This window comes from Gavialis gangeticus, unplaced genomic scaffold, assembly GCF_001723915.1.
Source record: "Gavialis gangeticus isolate Ggan-Ray unplaced genomic scaffold, GavGan_comp1, whole genome shotgun sequence".
NCBI lineage: Eukaryota > Metazoa > Chordata > Crocodylia > Gavialidae > Gavialis > Gavialis gangeticus.
In genome coordinates, this window is record NW_017729002.1 from 4,248,477 (window position 1) to 4,259,110 (window position 10,634).

The 10,634-nt window shown below is 45.8% G+C and overlaps 2 long non-coding RNA genes across 3 annotated transcripts in view; one reads left to right on the top strand and one right to left on the bottom strand.

The window, feature by feature from the left end:
• Nucleotides 1-941, top strand: part of LOC109290729 — an 11,311-nt gene extending 10,370 nt beyond the window's left edge. Inside the window, exon 4 of the long non-coding RNA XR_002095665.1 lies at nucleotides 686-941. This is a non-coding gene — a long non-coding RNA (uncharacterized LOC109290729). The remainder of the gene's footprint in view (nucleotides 1-685) is intronic.
• A 5,427-nt stretch (nucleotides 942-6,368) lies between these two features.
• On the bottom strand, nucleotides 6,369-9,684 carry LOC109290730. Of its 2 annotated transcripts, none has more exons than XR_002095666.1 (4): nucleotides 9,600-9,684; nucleotides 8,172-8,251; nucleotides 7,294-7,414; nucleotides 6,369-6,552 (listed from the first exon to the last, which is right to left on the bottom strand). It is a non-coding gene; the product is annotated as an uncharacterized LOC109290730 (long non-coding RNA). The 2 variants fall into 2 exon arrangements; XR_002095667.1 differs by having other exon boundaries at nucleotides 8,172-8,254; nucleotides 9,600-9,683.
• Nucleotides 9,685-10,634: the final 950 nt, after the last annotated feature.

Consider the following 10,634-nt stretch of genomic DNA (forward strand, 5'->3'; position numbering starts at 1 on the left):
GGGCCAGAGACAACAATTTTATCGTGTTTTATTTTTTGCATCAGGAAGTCAACCAGGAAAAATAAACCTGAAAGAGAGGGTGGAAGCAGGGGGCTCCTCTGTATCCTTCAGCTCAGGAAGCAAAGGCAACAATATTAAAAATAAACAGAAAAGGGGGACGGGAATAAGACCTGTAAAAAAATAAAATAAAATAAAACAGGGAAAGGGGAAAGTAGGTAGCAATTGCTATTAAGAGAAAAGAAATGTAGAGAACAAATAAGGGAAGCTAAAGCTATCAGGGTATATTCCTGGCTGGCAGGACTAAAGACAAGTCATTTTTTTAAATATATCAGGAACAAAGTAAAACCTCAAAATTGGATAGGCCCATTACCAGCTGTCGATGTACTAACTAGCTAAAGGGGATGATGAAAGAACTTCCCGACCTTTTATGATAGAAAGGATGGGGGAAAAAACTCCCTTGATTATGAAGAATAATATTTTTAATGTATAACACTGACATTGTAATTGTTTCCAATAATTCTTTTTAAAAAAATGAAAATGAATTCTCCTGTTTCGGAGTTCGCACAAATGTCTGCAGTCAGGCATCAGTGATGGACTAGCTCCCTGTGCCTTTCAGTTTGAAATAAAACATCATATTATTCGTGGATATCATCACAAGTTCTGAGATTGCCCTTTCTTCCCACAGGCGAGTGAGAGACTGATTGTCAGAGCAGGATCTCTCGGTGTCGGGACGATGTCCCGCATTTCTAACCCCAGTGGATGCTGCATCATTGAGCGTCTCATGCAACGTTTCCTTTGGCTGCAAAGAGTCTGATCCAGAGAAACTCCAAAAGAGCAGGGTATAAATTGAAAGAAGAACCAGCAGCCCTTGAATTCCCCCATAAAGTTGGTCCTTTCTCTCCTTTGAATTAAACCAAGCTTCTCTTAGATCTGCTAATCAATTATGTGAGGTGGTGGTGTGGGAGTAGGTGGGGTGTGGGCTGTTATGGTCTCCATAAACATCCATTTCCTTTAACTTTTTTGTTTTTTGAGAGAAAAAAAATGAACAGCTTATTAAAGAATCCCTGCTGCATAGTAAGCCACTTGAGGTGTTTTGCAGATGTGTCTTCATGTGTCTCTATGAACTCCCCTGTGCACATCTGTATCACCCTATCACGCTCTTTATCACTCCCTTACACATGCTATGACCCATCCCAGGTTGAGGTGTCAGAGGAGCTAGCTCAGTCATCGTGTGTGCACGTTGCTCATCCTCTATGCCCTTGGGTAGCCAAGCAGTCCCCCTGCCCTGAAACCTGGTGCCAGAGTCTCCAGATGTGGCAATAACCGGCAAGCTCCTTTGCAGACGTTGAAGGACAGCACAAAGCTGTCAGGCAGAGAGACTTCTGAATAGTTCCCCAACACAAGTCCATGCCATAGTGACTGTGAATAAATGGGCTGGATTCGGTTCCTGTTCGGCTGATGGGGGCAGAAGGGAAAAGCGGTGAGATAAATACACTCTCCCGTACTGATTTACGTGCAAAAGACAAGACCCTGTAGAAAGAGGGTGAGGGGCTCCTGGCCAGGCCCCTCTGCCACTTGGACACAGCATTAGTTGAAGGGGCATGCATTAGGTGCCTCGGCCTGCAGCAACGCATGTGCTGTGACCTCTCTAGAAATCTTACCCCAAAGGAGCCGGATCCTGCTCCTCTCACCCTCCAGGCTTTCCCACCGCAGTCCTCGTGTGGGAGCCTGGCCTCAGCGCTGAAGGCCCAGCCTGGCTTTGGGAAAGCTGAGCAAGGCAAGCATCAGGATGAGCTGCTCTGGGTGGGATGAGACCTGCGATAAGCATCCCTCCTACAATCCCCTTTCCCCACCTCCATCCCCAACCCCGAAGCACAACAGCTCTGTGACTCTGCATGACCCAGGGTACAGTCCAGTGTGTATGCACAGTGAGATCTGCGCTGGATTGGCATTTCCAAGTGCTGCACTGCTGTAGTTACTCCCAGTCATCCCTTGATGGCAGATAAGCAATACCCCTGCTAAATGCTGCATCCCAGACACCGGTTTAAAAGGCTGCACAAAACGGGAAGCTCACACAGTTGAACTCAAGAAAGCTGCAAAGCAATAGGGGGGGATCAAGACCCCCCCAGGTTATGATTTTCAAATCTTATGGGAGGCTTTTCTCTTATGGGGGGGGAACTCAGCCCCCCCTCCCCCAGCTCCCCTGTAATTCGCACCCGGAAGTTAAGAAAAAGGATATTTCGGTTGATTTTGACTCTCTAAACCTCCTACAAGCATTGCATTGGGCAGTGTCCTAAATGCCGATGAACTCAGGCCCTGGTTGGAGGGCTCATATTTTGAAAGCTTGCCGGTGAGTGTGACGGCCCCCAGGAAGAAATCCTTTGGGCTAGATCCGAACCAGCTGGGCAGACTGGAAGCAGGAAACTGGACTACTGAGCAGCAGACAGTGCAAGAGTTATGGGCTGGAAGGACTGCAAAGGAGATAGAGGGGAAAATCCCCTCGTGCTTTACATGTGTATGTGGTGTGTAACCAGCTCTTTGGCGCTTACACCCATTTTGGGATTCTGCTCCTCCCTGCCGCAAAACACATTGCACTGCGCGTGGACCTGCTGGAAGTGAAACAGAGGAGGAAAAGGAAGCCGCTGGCACCTTTTAGCCCCATAGCTAGGACAAGTGCCAAGGCAGCAGAAGAGCTGCATCCTTGGTCTCCCTCATCCAGAGGGGATTTGAACCTGCATCCCCTGCTTCCCACTAAAGTTCTCCATGCCCCAGGCCTCATATTGACTCTTCATTACATAAAATGAATAAATAGCACTGGGAAAATTCCTGACCAGATGGGAGCAAACCTAGGCCTTAGACTACCTTCTCATCCAGGGCTGCAGCTATCCCAGTGAGCCATGCACTCTCCAGTTGGTACTCTCTCCCCCAGCCTCAGCTACATGCTGCTCTTAGCTGCCAGCTGCAGAAGTTAGATGTTGATTTGCCATCTGCTGGCTCCTGCCCAGCACAAGTGTCTCTGCATCAAAGGATAGTTTGAAAGCAGTTTGCCAGATTTTTTTTGTCTTTGACCACCTATAATTCAGCCAATGTTGAATGGACCTTTAGGAGTGCTGCAAAGCACCTCTCTTATCATTAGGGCTAGGCCAAAGCCCAAAGTAAGTTTTGCTGCACATTGCAGAGGCATTTCAGGGTCTTTAAAAACTTAGAATAAGTTAGCATCAAGCAATTCATTAACAGGCATGATCAACAGAGGCTCATACCCATCTTTCTCATTTATTACTCCATGTTATACACCTGTGGTGAGCTGACCTGCAGTTGGATCTTTTCTTACCTGCAGGGATCTGGAGCATGAAGATGAAAACAGCAAAGAAAAAGTAAAGGATCCTCGTGGCAATAGATGCTACCAAGAGAGAGGTGCTAGAGAAGGACTCTGTACAGGACTCTGAGGAGTTTAAAAGACTGAGCTCTACGGAGCCTCTGTGAATTGAAACAGCACGTAGAATATATTGCAATACACTGTAATTGCAGTGATGTGATAGGGCTGCGGTAGGTTAGCAATGAAGAGTATTGGCTCTATAGAACTGCAGATACTTTCAGAGCCTTCCCTGGAAATATTGCTCTGTGAGGAAATATCCACTTTAAGCACATATCTGGTAAGTAATTTTAATTTGCCTGCTACTTCTAGCCGGCTTCACGTGGGTCTTTGCATCTCAGTTCCCTTGACCAAAGTGCAGACTGGAATCATTTTGCATGTTGGTTTATTAGCCAAAATAGGATTAGAAGCAAAGAAACAGTTACAGAAAGCAAAATAATGGCAGAGGATCCTGCCTATGGGAGGATAAGTTCTCCATGTGATGGCAAGCTATACCAAAAGCAATAAATGAACTCAGGAAAATCCTGGTCTTCTCACTGTCCTGTGACTTCAGCAAAGCTGATCCTAGGTGTTTATTTATTAGACTGAGCAGGTGACTTTTTGGTACCAACATGCAGCACTACGTCCCTAAGTGCAGACTATTATCCACCTTGTGTCAGCTATGTTCACAATGAAATTATGGGCCTGTCTGTGGGGGTTTGACCAGACCACGCTAACATGAAAATAGGACCACAGCAGTGACTTACATGCTTAGAAGGACCCACCTATTAATTATGACATGCTACATCTCACATATAATATGTAGACAGTGGGATAAACTATCACAGTTTCTTCAATTTTTACAGTATTCTGTGCTCTGTTATTTCTATTACATGTGGATATACGGGCAAGGATTTTACACGAGGATATATATGTAAAGACAGAGGCGCACTCTTGTATACATGCACTCTCCGTATTTCATATGCAAGTTTGCAGAGTAGATGTATATATCAAGAGATCTCTGTGAAATGTGAAGCCAAACAGCTGATATGAAATGCTATGCTAATGGCTTTATAACATTTTAGGATGGTTCACCTACGTAAGATATTCACATTTCATTGTGTGTTCTGTATTAGAAAACAAATTAATTGTTGTGTCTCTTTTAATTATTAGATGTTGTTCTGCCAGTATAGCAACATCTTTCTGTGTATTTATTCATTACATTTCTCTTTAAAAATACCAGATCCTGTTCCACCTATTGGGCTCCTAAGTGAACTCAGTATGTAAGAGCTATTTTATTTCTCCCCACCAAGTCCTGGCAAAACCATGAATGCAGACACTTTTCTAACATGCTGTCTTCTTTGCCATAAGACTGCATCACAACCATGCACGAAGGAAGAGGAGGACCCATCCACTTTTTGCATTAACAGTTTCTCAGGGACTCGAGCAGGGCAGAAAAGCATTGTGCTTAGGTGTCAAAGTCCCTTTAGGGGCCTAATAGGTGTACAAGGATCTGGCCCATTTTCTAAAACTTTTGCTATGCTCCTTTGAAGGCGATCACCTTCACAATGAAACTTCCTCCAGCGGCAGGGCTGTTTTGCAGAATTCTTAAGGTGGCTTTTTATTTTTGATATAACTCCCAATTGTTGCCACAAACTGCTCTGTAGAGTAAGAGGTCGATCTTCTGTATGTCTGTAACGAACATCTAGGCATAAAACATGCAACACCGAAGAAGAAGGAAATGATAGAAAATGCAGTGAGTTCCCCATTCAGCAAGGGTATGGTAGCCTTTGGTTACTCAGTCTAACTCCTCTCTATAACAAAGCAGCAGCACATGTTATTTGACAAGTCGAGCTTAGACATAAGGACTGCAGCTTCTACCTACCCGGCTGTACTTGATGGCATCAAGAACGAATTCAGATGACTGATTGCAAATGACTGATCCTTGCAAAAAAATAAAATGCTTTTGGGTGACATACCAGCTCCATGGGAATGCCTGAGAGTTTTATCATTGAATCGACATTTCTGTAGTGTCTTCTATCACTAGCCCTGGCTCTCTGCCCACTAGCACACAGTGGTACCAGGCAGGTGCCCTTTATGGCAGTGGGATTTTCGTGGCAATGCAAGACCCATAGTCAACAGAAGACAACAGTTGAAGCTGTGGTCCTTCAGAGGTAGGGGGTTATAAACCTCCCCCACTAATTGCCCTGAAATTTCTGATAGCTAATCCAATGGTTGGTTGGCTGGAGGGAATTGTTATTGCAGGATCACAATAACCTCATGGGATCTGTGATACACCAAAAGAGAAAATGCAGTCCCCTGGCATAAATCGGTACTGCTCTTTCTCTGCAAAACCAAGGGCCTGATTCTGATCTTCCCTACATCAGGTTTAATAACCAGGGCTCCAGCAGAGCTACTTCTGACTTACATGGATGGGTGTAATGGGAACAAGAATCCAGCCCTGGAGCAGCTTGGTCTAAATGCTATTGCTCTGCTTCTCTGTGGTCCTCTTTTGGTGAATCACGGTGAGATCTCTGCATACATGAGGATCAGTGGCTTTGTGCTCTCATTTAATTTCCGCAGCAGAGCCAGGTCCTATGGGCACTCTGGCCATCCAAAGGGGAAGTGAAGGCTGTGAGGTTCACAAGAAAGTAGGGCAGAGGGAGCAGCAAGCTGTCCTGGAGCACAGAGAAAGTGCTGAAATGCTGATGGATGCAGCTTCTTGGAAACCATGGCCAGGAAGGATTTCTAACAGGAAAAAAGAAGGGATTCGAGTCTAAGCACTGGAGCTCACTGAGACCTACAGTGATGTTGGCAGATGTGTTCGACAAGGGTAATTAAATTTCTACAGACACGTTCTACAGGGTATTTTAATTTCTGCTCTGAATGAGATAAAACATGGATTTCTCAGGAAAGCATGAAAGAAACACCCCCACCTCACCTCCCCAGCAAGGGACACGCGTGTGTACGTCACCAATATAATCTCACGGCAGCTCGCTTTTATTCAGAGGGGATCGAGATGTGCATCATGAGTGGATACAGGGGCCTCCTTTTGGAGTTTCTCCAGACTGTGAAGTTCTTTGCAGCCCAAAGAAACAGTGCTTCACATTTGGTTTGATACAGGAACCAGTGATCTTACAGGTGAGGTAGCTCTCCCAAGTCCCCCCAGATCCTGGCCAGATCATCTGCCACTTCAAATCCTGCACACAAAAAAGAGAAGTCTTAGGGTTGCTGGTGATCCACAGCATGGTAGGCTGCCGCCATGGTCAGTGGCTGACAGTCTGGGACAGACCATGCTGACCGGTGCAGGCTGCAGACCTAGCTCAAGCCTAAGTAAGTAATAAAATGTGCTTAAAAGTTTGCATAAGCTTGCTTTGAAGCTATTACCAGTAGCCTAGGAAAGACGATTAAAAACCCTGTTTACCAAGGCCACTAATGTTAGGCTAGACCAAGAGTGAACAACTGCATTTTGGAAAGTAGTGATCAAACGTATTAACCTTGTCTCCAGTCTTCGTGGCTCTCCTGCCCCTGCTGCAGCAGATTGTTCAGGGCAAAGATTGGGCTTATAAATCACCTGCGTATGCATGCAACCTAGCCTCTGCTGCCCTTGCCTCTCTTTTCTTTCTCTTCTTTCTCCTTTTTCCTCTCTTTCTCCCTCCTAAAGACTGAATGGTCCCAAGTTTGTGGTAACAGCACCTGGGAGGATCTGGCCCTTGATTTCAACTTGAAAAGTGATGGGGGGACAGGGTCACTGCAGAGATACTTGGTTATCTCCTGGCCAAGGGGTTTCTTTCCCTACTGCAGCCTTATAGCTCAGAGGGGAGTCAAATCGATTGAGGCAGGGGAACTGTCTCTTGACCTTGCTGAAACAGGAAAAGCAGACTTCAGAAAACCAGTCTCCCCTTGCCCTGCAGCACAATCCCGTAGATTCTTGAACATACCTTTGACAGCAATTACCCAGTTGGTTACAACTTCCAATGTACTTGGTGTTTGGGGGACACGTGTGCTGGAAGCATTGCCCTTTGCGGCTCTGGCAGTGAAAATAGCCAATCTTGGGGAATCCTGTGCAATGAAAAACCCTCTTCACTATCATGGGACAGAGCAGGGTAAATGCAGCAGCGATTGCAGGGTGGCTGACATTTCTCATTCACTGAACAGCCCGCTTCCTGAGACCCATCCAGGCCGGCCCAGTGACCCACCTCTCCTGAACCTTCAACATCATTAGTTGTCTTGTTACTTAAAGAGCTGCAGCCCTGTAACCATGGGACAGGAGCTGCTAGGAGGAAGAGAGGGAAGGGATGGGAATAGGCCATTGCCTTCATGGACGATTTCCTTTCCGACCTGCTGCCTGGGCTGTGACTCTTTGCCCCTCCGAGCGGTGATGTTTCAAGCCGTATCGTGAATGCCAAGGCTGAGCTGGCTCAACAGAGGCATCGAGGGCTTCAAAAACCCTTTTAAGTTTGAACCATCCTTGAGAGCTCCTGGGGACACTTGGCCTTTGGAAATAGCTTTTGACCCAGATCTTCGAATTTCAGGTACTCACTGAAATGTGGCCAAAAGACCCACTGCCAAATCACAATGCTGGACTTATTTTATGAGATAAGGAGGAAGTGCCATTTCCCCACATTTATGTCCCACCACCACAGATCAGCTGCCACCCTAACTTAATGCCTAGCCCCCTTTGCACAAACTGCCCCAACCCCAGATGATGCCTTTTCTAGACATGAAGTTGGGATGAATTATCATAACCTGATCTGTTCACAGGCAAGGTCAATAAGGGTTTGCATTCATCCTCCTTGATTATCCCTCCGCTTCTTACCTGCAGCAAGCTGGAGCATCAAGATGGAAACAGCAAAGAGAAGGTAAAGGACTCTCATGATGGCAGATCAGCCAGGAGCTCTGCTATGTAGAAAAGGCACCACGATAGAGGAAAAGTAGAGACTCCTTCTGCAGACAGAATTTGGGGGTACTTAATAGACTGCATCCTACTCAGCCTCCAAATCTAAATGGCACCTCAAAATACTCAGGTACAATTTCTTAGTACTACTGACAAATATTCTCTGTCTAATACTACACAGTCCCATCAAACCTTTCATGGAAAAACATGGCCTATGAGAAAATCCATTGTATAATACACATTTAGTGAGTCATTTTTATCCACCTGTTACTTCAATCAGGAACGGGCAGATTGCACAAGGGCAGATGGGGGGGTTAGTGCATGTGGATGCGGTTTATTGGGCAAGATCCCATTTAAAGCAATGAAGCAATTCCAGAAAGCAGAAGGAAGGTGGTTAAGGATCTCATCTCAGAAGCATGTAAGAACAAATTCATTAGGTGAGGTAACAGTTCACAAAAAGATCAAAGGTCCAAACCACTAACACAACACAGTTGGTCCAATACAAGATATCTGCCCAAGAAATGCTTGCCTCTCACACAATTAAAGCAAGACTTTATCACAGGCAATTTTCTTTCACCTGTTTTCTCTTCTACTGGGAATTTACTTTGGGAGCAACATGGCCATTGAGCCCCAAAAGGCACACTCTCATGTGTTTGTGATAGTTTCATAGTTTCTAGGGTCAGAAGGGACCTGAGCAGATCATCTAGTCCGACCCCCTGCCATGGCAGGAAGAGCACTGGGGTCAAATGACCCCAGTAAGGTGGTCATCCAACCTCCTCTTAAAAACCCCCTACGTGATCACACATACCCTCCCTTGGAAATATAGGATTGCCTCCAGTAGTTCTTCAAAGAAGTCTCATGTGAATTTGAGGATATCAGACTGGTGACTTCTGTGTAAGAATGACAGTTACTTATGACATACAAAAATTAACCAGAGCATACAAAAAGCAATGTAAACTGTCACACTTTCCTTGGAAGTTTTGCCACTGTGGTGAAAGGTAAATGCATCATCCAATTTAAATAAAATGCTTGCTATTTGTCCTTTCCATCGTTTTCCCCCAGGCTCCAATTTTCTCAGAAGCAGTTCTGTTACCCAAACCACCGCGACACTCGGACAAACACAATGCCCACTTTTTTCCTATTTATCCATAAAAGCTGGCAGAAGAACTGGTACAATAATACTGCCCCAAATCACCCTCCCAGTTTCATCGGCTTGACCAAATGTTCATTGAGGGATGCCATTCACCTGCCTGCTGGATCTTGTTCTCCTTCGAGACTTCACAGTGGTCCCTCTGGATAGCACTTTACAGGACGGAGTCAACAGGGCAAATATCAGGAAAAAAAACATACCGGACGAGAGGTGGTCCCGGCCAGAGGAAGACTGTCCCGCTCTCTCTTTCAAACATTTCACCCTCCCGGGGAGAACGTGGTCCTGAAACAGTCCTTTTTATATCATTTCCAAAAGCCATTGTGACATGGTTCCTCTCCTTGGAAATGATGTCTTAGACCATCAAAATACCATTCATGCTTCTAGCCAAGCTTTGAAACATCCAACCGGAGGGTGAGTTGTCCCATCTTCCCAGCCAATAAGAAGGTGAGGTATCAACTGAATTGTTGCAGCTTAGTCTTGGGAAAATTTGTGCAAACCATCACGTGTCGTTCCGGTTTGGTAAGAACCGTTAGACCAGAGCGGCTTGTGCAAAACGTCTTGGGACATCCATGGGGCATTGGCGAGCTTAGCTCTATTGCCTCCTTCCTCATCTCTCTCTCCAAGTTTCTCTATCGTGTGGTCCGCAGGCACCTTGGCCAACACGGCTCATGTCCAGCCCTAGAGGGCTGCTTCCCCGTCAGTCATGGAGCTGTCTGCAGACATGTCCATTCAGCAGTCAGCAGATTCTCCGTGGAAAGTCTTTTCGTGCTCCTTGCCAATTCGGGACTTGTTCCATGCTTCATCATGCAGATACATCAGCCAATTTCCCTCGTTGAACGGTTCAGTTCTCAATAATATTTATGTCTGCATTTACACCTGAGAGGATATATGGGATTAGCGACTTGAAAAAGAACAGGGCGAGAAGGGACTTCAGGAGGTCATCAAGTTCAGTGTCCCGCTTAAAGCAGGGACATCCCTGTCTAAACCATCGCATCCAAGTGTTTGTCTAACCTGCTCTAAAAGACTCCTAGTCACTGGACCTGCACCATCTCTCCCAGCTCAAAGGAATGCTTCTTTCCGGCGTCATTAGATGATCTCTGGAGGTCCCTCTGAGATGATATGCTTTCTCGGGGATTATCAGATTCTAAATTGGCTCCGGTGCTGAAGCAGCCTCGTAGTTCAATGCTTCTTTCTGAAACCCCCTTGCGACCATCTTCTTGCTGCCTGTTAGTTCA